At 34.9% G+C, this 12,630-nt stretch overlaps 1 long non-coding RNA gene across 1 annotated transcript; it reads left to right on the plus strand.

Moving 5' to 3' along the window:
- The first annotated feature begins 1,279 nt into the window (after positions 1-1,279).
- LOC129136665 (uncharacterized) lies at positions 1,280-9,279 on the plus strand. Its single transcript, XR_008538527.2, has 3 exons — positions 1,280-1,469; positions 3,409-3,509; positions 7,041-9,279. It is a non-coding gene; the product is annotated as an uncharacterized LOC129136665 (long non-coding RNA).
- Positions 9,280-12,630: the final 3,351 nt, after the last annotated feature.

Consider the following 12,630-nt stretch of genomic DNA (forward strand, 5'->3'; position numbering starts at 1 on the left):
AACTGAGACTTCGAGAGGTTAAGTGAGATCAAATATTACATTTCCAGGTAGTGAAGGAGGAGAAATTCAAATCCTAATTTCTGATTTAAATCCATTTTCCTTCAACATCACCAAAAACTGAAGAACATAGAGGTAATACAGAAAATAGACAAATGACACCTAAAAACCAAATTCCCTTTCTGTGCCACCAAATACTTAAAAGTTTCCAATGATTTGATTATTTAAATAGCATTATTAATTTATACCTGCAATAGCAATGTGAGAATTGAGTAATGCCTCAGTGAGTTAGGTTAGTTAGTGTGCTCAATCCTCTCTCACTTTAATTAGCTGAAAAATTGCTTCAACTTTTCAATTCTCTTTGTCCATGGAGACTTAACTTGAGATTCAACTTTCGTTATGTGAAAATCACATTGTTTTTTTCTCAGAGAATCTGTTCAACTTTCTTCACCAAAATGATTGACAACTGTTCAGAATGAACAAAATTCAGATAAAACTTTACACTAAGAATTACTGATCCATGAAAGAATGGTTTCTTTACACTGAAAGAAAAAAAAAATACTTGGATTTAGAATTTTAAAACATTTTATATCATTTTATATACTTATATGTATTTATACCATAGCTGTCATCTACTTAAATATATTTATGCTTTTATATATCTGTATGTGCATATTAAGTAGTAATTTTTTTTTTAAATATGTGAGATCCCCAAGACTGAGACACATTTACTTGAAGTAAAATCACAGGAAAAACAGCATATACAATGAACTATGCAGCAATATGAAAATTAAAAATTAAAGTTTAATATCGACTGGACCATATCCTTTTCTACATATGACCTTGTATTTTACATATTTTATGTATTTTTTATTGTCTTTTAAATAAGGTTGAGTACAAGTTGCCATCTAAAATCAAGAGAAACAGCAACTGAAGAATCGAGGAGTTTATACAGTCTATTCTCATTATTCAGGCAAAAGTCTTAGTTTGTTATGAATCCCATTTTGACTCTTCATTTTATCTAGTCATAGAGGCAGTGAATTGATTACACATTAACATAGAAAGGAAATAAATTTTATTTAACTGAATTTAGAACCATATTTTAAAGGCCACATGATTACACGGCATATAAAATCATAAAACTTAAAGGTAAACTGCCTTTGAAATGTTTAAGCTCTTTCCAACCATCATGTGTTTGTGTGTGTAACGTGACATACGATAGCCAGTTTTTGCCATCTGTAGTGTTGCCCTTAGCAACAAAAAAGCATGTGACAGTGCTTATGTGACTCTGCTGGCCTGCAACAGTGTGTAGAAGGATTTAAGCAAAATGAAACAGACAGAAATATTGATCCAGACAACTGGAATTTTCAAGTGTATTGCAATGATAATGCCGACTGGAAAGGAAAGAGAAGAAGGTAACAAAGAAAAGCCAAGAAAACTATTTGGAGTGAGAGACTATGGTAATATAAAAGGTATATTTTCTAGAAGTTATTATAAAGTTTAAGTTAAATTATGTACATGTATAACAGATATAATAATTTTCTTCTTTTGCACCATCATGTTATAATTTGCATTTAGTAAATAAAGTTAAACCCTACTCTGTTGCTGGACATGAAAGGGGGTAGTTCTATGTCACACACATCTTTCTCTGTTGCCATCACAGTTAAGAACAAGATTAAGAATTCTATTAACTATTACCATGCTCGTTTTCAAAAAGCTAGAGAAATGGATTTTCAGACGATATTATTTTCTGTAGTTCATACAACAGAGTAAAATGTATAGAATTATTCATTGTAAAATCATATATATGGAATAATATATAATCAGGCCTAATGCAAAACCGTAAGTTATCTCATATATATATGTATATATATATTTAGTTTTGGAAGCTTCAATAATAAAAGTAGGAAAGAGAAAATTCTGTAGTGTACATTTGTAAACAAACCCAACTTATTCACCCTGTTTTTAAGAAACTCTGGCTATATATCTTCAACCAGAAAGAAAAAAATGCAGACGTGACAACATGAGGACATGTGCTAGATAAATAGCATGTAAAGAAATATGCTTCTGGGTCATTTAATTATTCAGTCAAAGTTTCAGTGCATTTAATAGTCTATTGTGAAGAGAACTATGGTGGAGAGAACAAATCTCAAAAGGGAAAATACCTTCACTTTTACTATTGTATATTTACTATTGTAAAGAAGAAAATCAATAGATGAACTTTACACTTCCCAGATAGTTCAATTTTTAGGAGAGCCCAAAATACTGAGCATTTGTGATACCTAATTCCTTTATATTACCTCATTGTGAAATTATACCCATCTTAGAGATGAGAAACGTGGGGTGTTTATAATAGAGTGTGTTAATTTCCCATTGCTTCTACTCAGTAATTAAGTCTATATTTTCACCCAAGCCTTGTCCCCTACTCTTTTTCTCCACTAATTCACTTGGATAGAAGGAAGTGTGTATGCATGCACATTCAATATCACAGTGTCTCGTACAACTGCAAGAAATGAGCAGTCCATTTGAACTCTGAGCTTCCAAAAAGTCAAACCAATAAGTACATGACAAGTTTTAGTTCTCTAATTTTTCCAACAAATATTCATTTAGTACTGTTTCTATGTCAGACATTGTGTTAGTCACTAGAAAGAGAATACAGGTAAAACAGGTGTGGTTCCTGCCTTATGTGTTCCAGCCTTGCCTCATGTGTTTGTGGCTTCATGGAATTACCATGGTCTTTCCTCTTAGTCCTCATCAAAATGGTAAAATACAACATTAATCAAGTGTTATGTTTAGTTTTGTTTTCTAATAAGAGTGATAACAAGTGATCTTATTTTCACTGCTATAACCTAGAACTGTGTCTGACTCCATAATTATGCTCTAATGAATTACTAAAGAAATTAGACCTAACTATGTAATTAAAACTATGGAAGGAGGCATACTGGTTTTATAAGGAGCAGAGAAAATGCCAGATAGCTTCAGAAATGAAGAAGAGATATGAAAACAGATAGTAATTGGAAAGAACACTTGAGAAGTTTGGCTACCAATGGGAATAACAAGATAAGATAGCTTGAAAGAAAAGAAGAGATAATAAAAAGTTTTAAATTTTTGAGTTTAACTTTGCTTTTTTTTTTCTTAAGGTAGAAGAAATTTGAATAAGCTTAACCATTGATTAGAAGTATGGCAGATGCTGCTTGTCCTCCAAAAGTTATTCTCTTTTTCTATAAAAAGTGTTAGCTTGGCACATGGCCACTGAGTTAGAGACTAAATTTCTTAACTTCCCTTGCAGCTAAGTATGGCTGTAGACCCTAGCCAGGGGTATACGAGTGAAAGTGATCTTCGCAACCTCCACAAGGCTTAGTTAAAAGCAAACTTTGTGCTCTCCACTTCTTCCCTTTCCCTCTTTCACAGGCTATATATAATGTGGTAAAATCGTGGGGACTTAATTCCATCATATGGAGGGTTACTGAATGTATCAGAGACAGCCTGCAGTTCATCACCACACAAATTAGGTAAGAGAGAAATAAGCATTTATCTTATTACTAATGTCTTTATTTTGGAGTCTCTTTTCCCCCACGCTTCTTTAGCTTACATTTTTAGCCTAGGAAGGATCCAGTGGAGGGAGAAGTTAGAGGCACCATAGTTAAAATAAATAAGTAAGGTTCATAAGAAATTGTAAAAATAAAGAATCACACTGTATATTGCATATATGAAAATATAATATGTATAGCAGTCTTTCCTGGCTCTGACACTTGAGAGAAATTTCTTTTGAGATCCTCATATCTTCAAGATATATTCAAGAACATTTTAAAATACATATATTGTATTTTATACAACTGCTTATTTTAACATTCCTCAATGCCTATATATGAACTAATGTCAAACCTTATTTAATAAATATGGCTCTGTGAATCTAAATTTATATAGAGACAGCTCTATTAATTGGTAATAGGATTTTTACGTAATAAAATTGGGCAATATACAGAAGCAAGTTTTGTACTAGAGGAATGAGGATGCTGTTAAGGATAAAGACATTTTAAGCACATATTGTGAGTCCTGCACAATATTAGGTAACTTAACTATATTAGTTTATTTAATAGTGATAATGATGCTCAGAGATAAATTTTATTAAATTAGGGTTTTAGAAATGTAGAGTCAGAGAGGCCATGTATTTGTCCATTGTCTCACAGCTATTAAGTGGTTTATACAGACAGAGTTCAAAGATGAAATATCCAATTCCTAATTCTCTGCACATTTCACTAGTCTCCTGATAACAAAATTCTTATTTGAATTCTAATTTAAATGTCTATCATCTTAAAAATAAAATATCTACTAATCCAACTCAAATATCTAATAAATTATCAATAAGTAGTTTAAGGGACTATAATTAATGGAATACTAGCTTAAAAAAATTGCTTATTCCATTTCATGCCCGTGTCTTAGGGGAATTATAATTAAATGTGATCCTACTCCAAGTCTACATACTAAGTCTGATTACATTCATTTGTAATTTGTCCTAGCCACTAGCCATTACTTTGTCATAATCAGGAGCTCCTCTTTTTACAAACTTCTCTAACTTGCAAACTTTCAAGGCCGGGCGTGGTGGCTCACACCTGTAATCCTAGCAGTTTAGTAGGCCGAGGTGGGTGGATTGCCTGAGCTCAGGAGTTCTAGAACAGCCTGGGAAACACGGTGAAACCCAGTCTCTACTAAAAAACAAAAAGTTAGCTGGGCATGGTGGTGTGCGCCTGTAATCCCAGCTACTTGGGAGGCTGAGGCAGGACGATCAGTTGAATCCAGGAGGTGGAGGTTGCAGTGAGCTGAGATAGCGCCACTGCCCTCCAGCCTGGGCAACAGAGCAAGACTTTGTCTCAAAACAAAACAAAACAAACAAATAAAAAACTTTCATAGATTTGAAGCTACTTTTCAGAACAAAAGTATGTCACCTCTGCTTGTTCCCAATAAAAGGAACATTCACTAGTGCAACACTGCTATGTCATTATAAACAAATGAATTTAGAAACAACCTTTCATAAGTTACTGTTTTCATAGAAAAGGGAGCTTTTGAACACTTTTGCTCCAGTGTTTCTCAAATCTTAGCCGTCAGTAAATCCCATGACTGGTGCTTAGCTGGTAACAACCTTCAGAGAATAGAAGTTGAAAAGGTTACTCTGTAGTCAGACTGCTTGTTCAAATCCCAGATCTTTTCACGTCCTAAAAGCAGGTTACTGTGCAAGTTACTTCATGCCTCTCTGCCTCAGTTTCCTTATCTGTGGAAAATGTTGTTGTGAAGGGAAAATGAGATAATTTATGTAATTACAGTTAAAGAATATTTAAGATGCATATTGGTTAAAATATCCTAAACTTTTGCATTTTATTTACACATATTCAGTCATTATTCTACCCAGACTTTGTTTTTTTCTTAAGAAAAAGTATTAACTCACTCAAACTACACGGTTATTAACAAATTTAAAAATTTTAAACTACTGTTAAAAACAGTTTTGAAAACATAAGATACACTTCTTAAATCTTAAGAGGAGATTTTTAAATATGTAGAAAGCTGAAAGCTTATACATAAAATGATGTTTCTTTACTAAACTCTAGTACTATACCTACCTTTGTCACAGCTTCGGTTTTTTAAAGTAATAATTCAAAGAATTTTAAATCTACACATATGTGTGCACAGAAACACACATATACAGCATGTGCATAAAGCTGGAGTTTTAGCTCAATGCTCAACTATATCCATTGATACAATTCACTCCTATGGGAGGTATGAAAGGGACAGTGTTTCATTATTTATTTATTTCATTGCTTCCAAACAAAGATTCACACACCAAATTATGGAGGTAAATTATGAATGATAAGATAAAAGCTAAGGCCTGGCACACAATGGCTTATGCCTGTAATTCCAGCATTTTGGGAAGCCAAGGTGGGAGGATTGCTTGAAGTCACGAGTTTGAGACCAGCCTGGGCAACAAAATAAGACCCTATTTCTTTAAAAATATATATATATCTATATATAGTCAGGTATGATGGCACACACCTATAGTTCTAGCTACTCAGGAGACTGAGGTGGGAGAATTGCTTGAGCCCAGGGGGTTCAAGGTTGCAGTGAGCTGTGAGGCACCACTACACTCCAGCCTATGCAACAGAGAGACCCTGTCTCAAAAAAGATAAAAAAAAAAAAGATTAAAAGATAAAAAGCTAAACTCTATAAGAAGAAACTAAACATAGAGTAACTTAAAAGAGGTTTCTCTTTTAATTGGTGGTCTGGTCCCATGTTCCTGGGTTCGCATGCCATCTTCGCTATCAGAGACTTCACTATTAGAGACTCAGATATTTTCCATCTTATTGCTCTGTCACCCCTAAAATATGGTCCTCGTCCACATAGCAAAAGGTAATTTACCACCACATCCACATTTCAGCTGTGGGAAGGGGAAGGGAGATAGGGTACAAACTTTTATTTTTATGGGCATGACCCCATAGTTGAAAACATAACTTCCAATTGTATTCATTGACGAGAAAGTGATTACATCCACCACCTTAGCAGAAAGAGAAGCTAGGAATTGTAGCCTAAGCTAGGTAGGCATAAGTCTAGCTAAGACTTATGTAGAAGAAATCGAGAAAAGGAAGTGGAGACAGAAACATCAGTCTCTAACATAGTACAGCAAAGCCCAATTCATTTGAATCCACAGATTCAAAAGTTGCTGACGATCTTGTTTGCCAACCTATTTTACTTCTTCTGAAAAATTTAGGTTTGTGTACAGAACAATAAGTAATGACTCTGAGAAAAATATTTTTCAGTTTATTCTTGAATACATTGTTTAATGCCATCTGAGCTTTCATTTTGAATGGAGAGTAAAGCATAAATAAAGCTCAGTTTAGGGGTTCAGCCTGGGAAAGGACCCTGGGCAGGCGAAGCATAATGTTACTGTGGACTTAAGGAAAAGGAAGTTGGAAATAATTTTCAATTTTCAGTGTTAAAAAAGAGTCTACAAAGAATATGCTGGGCATGACATCTTGCTTTCTTTTCTCTACTAGGAGCAACGTAAGAAGAGAAAAAGAAAAAGGAATTACAGATTAAAAAATGCAAGAGAATATAAACAAAAACATGTTCAACTGGAATTTGTATTGGGATTGTATTAAATGGATGAACTAATTTGTGAGGAAATGATATCATTCCATCCAAGAGCATGGAACTCCTATTTTTCCTATTGTCTTCTATGTTTCTTTTTAAAAAGTTTTAAGTTTTCTCTGTAGAGTTTTTTGCATTCTGGATGATTTTAATTGAAACATACTGTATAGATATTGTTACTATTATAAGTGGTGCCTCTTATTAGATTTTGTAATTCATTATGATTGGTAAAGCAAATAGGATAGATTTTGAACCTAGAAAACTGCCTCAATTACCTCATTACTTCAAAAAGTGTTGCCATTGGTTCTATTGCTTTTTTTAAAAAAAACATGATAATATCTTCTGCACATTATGAAATTTTATCTCAACACTTTCAATCACTGCATCTCTGTTTGACACCGATGAACACTTCCAAAGTGAAATATTTTGCTCTCTTTATTTTTCTCCTTTTGCTTTTTGGGGCCTCTTTACTTTCTAAACTTGTCACTTCTTGGTTTATCTTCCATACCTCTTGGCTTTTCTTTTGTGTAGTATACTTTAGCTTCATTCTGGGAGAGTTTTTCATTCTGAACTTTTCGATTTACTAGTTTATTCTCCATCAGTATGTTTGCTAATTTTTCTTCCATTGACTGCTTTTCCCAAATACTTATTTTTCATACTTTATATTTTCACTTGGAATTTGGGGGGAATATTTTGTTCTAGTTTCAAATTGATCCTATATTTTTTGTCTCCTTAAGTATATTTATCAGGCTTATTTTAAATTCTTGATTTATGTGTTATAATAATGCTACCTTAGATGGCATATGCTGCTCAATTTTTCTTTCCCTTTTCCACTCTAGTAGTGGTAGTCCTCTGGCTTCTGGTTATTTTTGTCTCTAGAGTTATGTTATGTTATTATAACAGATGTGAGAAAGGGCCCAAAACCAGGTTTTAGCCTGTGTCTGCTCTAATGAGTTAATGTGATTACTATGGATGATCTTCAGAGTAGAATACAATAAGCAATTGTTGTTTATTACAAGTTTCGAGTTTATAACTGTGAAATCTACTGTGCTTCCTAATTTAGCACCTTTAACAATCTATGATCTAGGCTATTGCTTCCAACTTTTAAAGTTTAAGGGAAGACACTGATTGTCCCAAGGAAATGTGGTCAGAGGAAATAACAGAGGTAATACTCAAAATAAGAAATACTCGAAATAAGTTAATGTGAAAAACAATAGTATAGAAGCAGCTCAAGAAGGAAATGATGAGTTGCAAGATCAGATTGAAGAACTGTTCCAGAAGGCAGCAAGAAACAATAATGTAAAATTTTAAAAATTAATAATAATAACAAAAAACTAAAAGACATGGAGGATAGAAATAGATATATATGGTGTGTTGTATGAGATGAGTCAGTTAGCTTATGAGCAAGCAACCCAACCATATCTAAACATATATCTGAGTATGCTTTAACTCATGTACTTACAAAATTGCATTTCTTAGTGAAAAAAAAATCAAGAAAGAAAAGAATTCCTAAGGTTAGTGATGAAAGTATAAAGTCAAGAGATAAACTAGTGATTTTCAAAAAAAAAAAAAAAGTAACTTTAGAGTGGCAAATCAAATGTCACTCTGTTCATACAAGATTCATGAAACTGTTTCAGAGAGGGTTTTGTTCCTTGCAAAAGTTGTTCACCCACAAGAGACAGATTTTGTAAAATTTAAAATGTAGCTAATTTTCCATGTGATTAGGCAGTGTAATTTAAAGAAACTCAAGATTTTCTACAAATAATTTTTTGAGGCAAGAAGATGCTAAAGTCACTTGTACTGCCACTAAACTTTACTAAAAGTTGGTTTGAACACTTTAATTGCTTTTGAATAGATGATTGAAGCTGTGAAGAGGTGGCAGCAGCTGACATGTTGCCATGGTAGCATTTCCTCCCCAGCTGAGGAGGCTATACAGAAGAAAGGATATAGGTCAGAAAGTGTTTATACTGACAAAACAACCGCATATTAAAATCAAATGCTTTTGTAAACATCATAAGCCAAATGAGAGTTGTGAAATCTAGTTTCAGGCTATTAAAGACAGACTGATTTATCTTTAGGATGATGTATCAAGCTGTACGGTGAGAATGGAGCATTCAAGGTCAAGAATACTCTCCTTCCTGCATATTGGCAATTCAATTTTAAAAGATTGAAACACGATGAAAGTGTTTCTATCAGTTTCTTCTGTGTTCCTTGCAATAAGGATATATTTAATTGAAAAATTCTTCTGGAAGGTAGTTCATCTCTGAATAAACTACTCCAGGGTAAGGAGGATCAACTCTATGATCAATAAATATCTGTTGGTTAATTACTTTTGTACTCTGACAAAATTTTATAAATGCAATTAAGGAAGATCTAACTACAATGAGAGAGGGAATAAGAGAGAGAAAGGTGGGAAGAAATGGAGTAAAGTTGGCCAGTAGTTCAGTGGGGAGACAGAATGAAAGAAATATGATGGAAAGAAGGAAGGAAAGAAAAAGGGAAGAAAGGAAGGAAGGAAGGAGATAGGTAGGGAGGGAGGGAGGAAGTGAGGGAGGGAAGGAGGGAAGGGCGGGCACTAGGAAGTGTCAGTCTTCCTGATGAAAGGAAGAGGGTGCCATTTGCAAGACAGTGGCTGAAATGGAAATTTGTAAATTGCCTTAACAGCATTAATCATTCCTCACATCTTCAGACAATTGAACTGTTTTTCATGAGGAATTCACACTTCACCATTTTTACTGAATTTGGTTTAGATAAGGTTAACTCAAGGTGCTGTTCTAAGTACAGCATCTGATTGGTTTAAGCTAATAATATATCCCATTCTTCCCTGGAAAAAGTAGTTAGTTCAGGGACAGGCAGCTAACCCAATCGAGCATACTTTTTTTTTTTTTTTTTTTTTTTGTTCCTAGAACATAAAAGCCCTTTTAACCTTTTCCTGGATTGTTAATACAAAAATTTGAGGTCTCTCTGCAGCCATCTCAGTACAACTAGGAAAAAGCTTGAAACTGGTAGAAGCTATCAATGAAGTCTGAAGATAGAGACACCATAGGAGAAGGTGACTTGCATCTAGTGACATTTAAGCCCTGAATCTGAAACCAATCCTATAAACATTATAAAAATTAGTCAGGGAAGAAGGGAGGTGGAGAAACAAAAATAAACCAAGATTGCACCAAACTTAGCATTAATCATTAGGTAAACTTGATCTCTGACCCACTTCCTAATAGTTGTTTCCTGCCTACTCCACCCCCACCCTAGAATCACATAAACCTGGTCACAAGATTACAGCTCTCCCTAAATGTTCTATAGATGACAACTTAAACATTATGAAAAGTTACATTTTCCATTAGAGATATTCATTCAGGTCCTGCATACTAATGAAACTACTGATGCTAGCTGGACTGAAGGATGTCATGAATTCCAGCTGATCTAAAAGACCCTATGAGGAGCTGACACACCAAAAGAAATGTAGTTTCCACAACCTGATGATTTCATCCCCCTTACCTTAACCAATTAATGACCCCAATTTTCCAGTCCCTAGCCCTTCACAATCCGCTTAAAAATCTCAGCCCAGAAGTCCTCAAGGAGACAGATGTAAGGGTCTCTTCTTGTCTCCTTACTAGGCCTCTCTTTGATCATTAAACTCTTCCACTGCTACAAACCCTGCTGTCTCAGTGTATTGGTCTGTAACTGCACAGTGGGCATATGGACCTGTTGGTTCTATAATAAACCTGTAAACTAAAAAATATAATTCTAAGCTCTTCAACTGACTGAATGGACCCACTCTTGGCCAAGGGAACCCTAGATAAACCTTAAAAACTGAGTTCTTGGCCATGATCAGAAGACTTATCAGACATGCCTTGTTGCCAGGTGCAGTGGCTCATGCTTGTAATCCCAGCACTTTGGGAGGCCGAGGCGGGCGGATCACCTGAGGTCAGAAGTTCGAGACCACCCTGGCCAACAAGGTGAAACCCCGTCTCTACCAAAAATACAAAAATTAGCTGGGAGTGGTGGCAGGTGCCTATAATCCCAACTACTCAGGGGGCTGAGGCAGGAGAATCACTTGAACCCAGGAGGCTGAAGTTCGCACCGTTTAACCCAGGAGGGGAGATTGCACCATTGCACTCCAGCCTAGGAGAAATGAGCAAGACTTCAGCTCAAGGAAACTTAAAAAAAAAAAAAAAAAAAGACATGCCTGGTTATACCCCCTTCTTTTTGGAGTTTAAGCACAACTGACAAACATTAAGTTAAAAATAGAGGTCATGAGACTGACAGAACGCTCTTTGTGTGAATAAGATAACAAGTTATAAACAAAGCCTAAGGCCATGGAAGGCAAGGGTTCAGTCAGGCCCTACAACCATAAAATCTCATTGAACAGTTTTTTAAAATTATACACCTGGTATAATGTGGCTTACATTCCAAGGTGAGTCTGGTATGGCATCACATGACAGATAGCAGACCCCCTTGCCTTAACTAAAGCATTCCTTTTAACTGACTTCAAGTCTTTAGACAAAGCTTAGCTCCTTTAACCAAATGCCAAACTAACAATCCTTAAAAACATCTTATGACTTAAAAATCCCAGCTTTGAGATGTCCCACCTTTTCAGGCCAAACCAATGTACAACTTCCGTATATTGAGTTAAGATTTTACCTGTAATTTCTGTCTCCCTAAAATGTTTAAAACCATACTGCAACCCAACTGCCTTGTGTGCACTTTCTCAGGACCTATTGAAACTGTGTTCCTGAGGCATGGTCACCATATCGGCTCAGAATAAAGCTCTTTAAAATGTTTTACAGGACTTAATTTTTTTTTTTCATTAGCAAACCAACTACAACAGAAGGCAGAACTATCCATGAGCTGCAAGAGAAATTACATCCCTTATTTTGACTGAACCAGTTTGAGCTGAGTTTTCCATTTCTTATTTTGTGAAAGAATGCTAATAAAATTTCCCTTGATTCCCAAATCTTCCCACCCCTTTGAACCAAATGAAGGTAACTGAAGTAATTAAGACAAAATAATGGTCATCTCTTTGGGTTAGGATTCCATGAAAATCCCTTGAACTCATATTTGTCACCTCCCATGTGCAACAGAAAGGGTTTAAAAATAAACAAGACAACATCTATGACATTGATCTGTGAAATCTGCAGATAATAGGATAAAATCACTTTTGCTAGATCCAGACAAAATAGGACTGAGAAGGCACAAAGGAGATGGGCTCATACAAACATGCTTAACTAAGAAATTGTTTCCAAGGACTTTCTAAAAACCCCACAAGAAATCCTTTCACATCCTTCACATGTTTCCTGTTTTCCACAGCGTGTACGTTTCACACATATTCATATACTCCTATGACAAGACTTATTACTAGATTTTCTTTAGGACTGTAGTAATTCGGATAAGATGTTCTGGAAAGAATATTTGCCCAGTAATGGCATCTCCGCCAATGAACTGACAACAACTCTGTCTTTGAGTCTCTAGAACCAATAAACTCTGTTTATAAGT

Source organism: Pan troglodytes, chromosome 10 (genome assembly GCF_028858775.2).
Source record: "Pan troglodytes isolate AG18354 chromosome 10, NHGRI_mPanTro3-v2.0_pri, whole genome shotgun sequence".
Lineage (NCBI taxonomy): Eukaryota > Metazoa > Chordata > Mammalia > Primates > Hominidae > Pan > Pan troglodytes.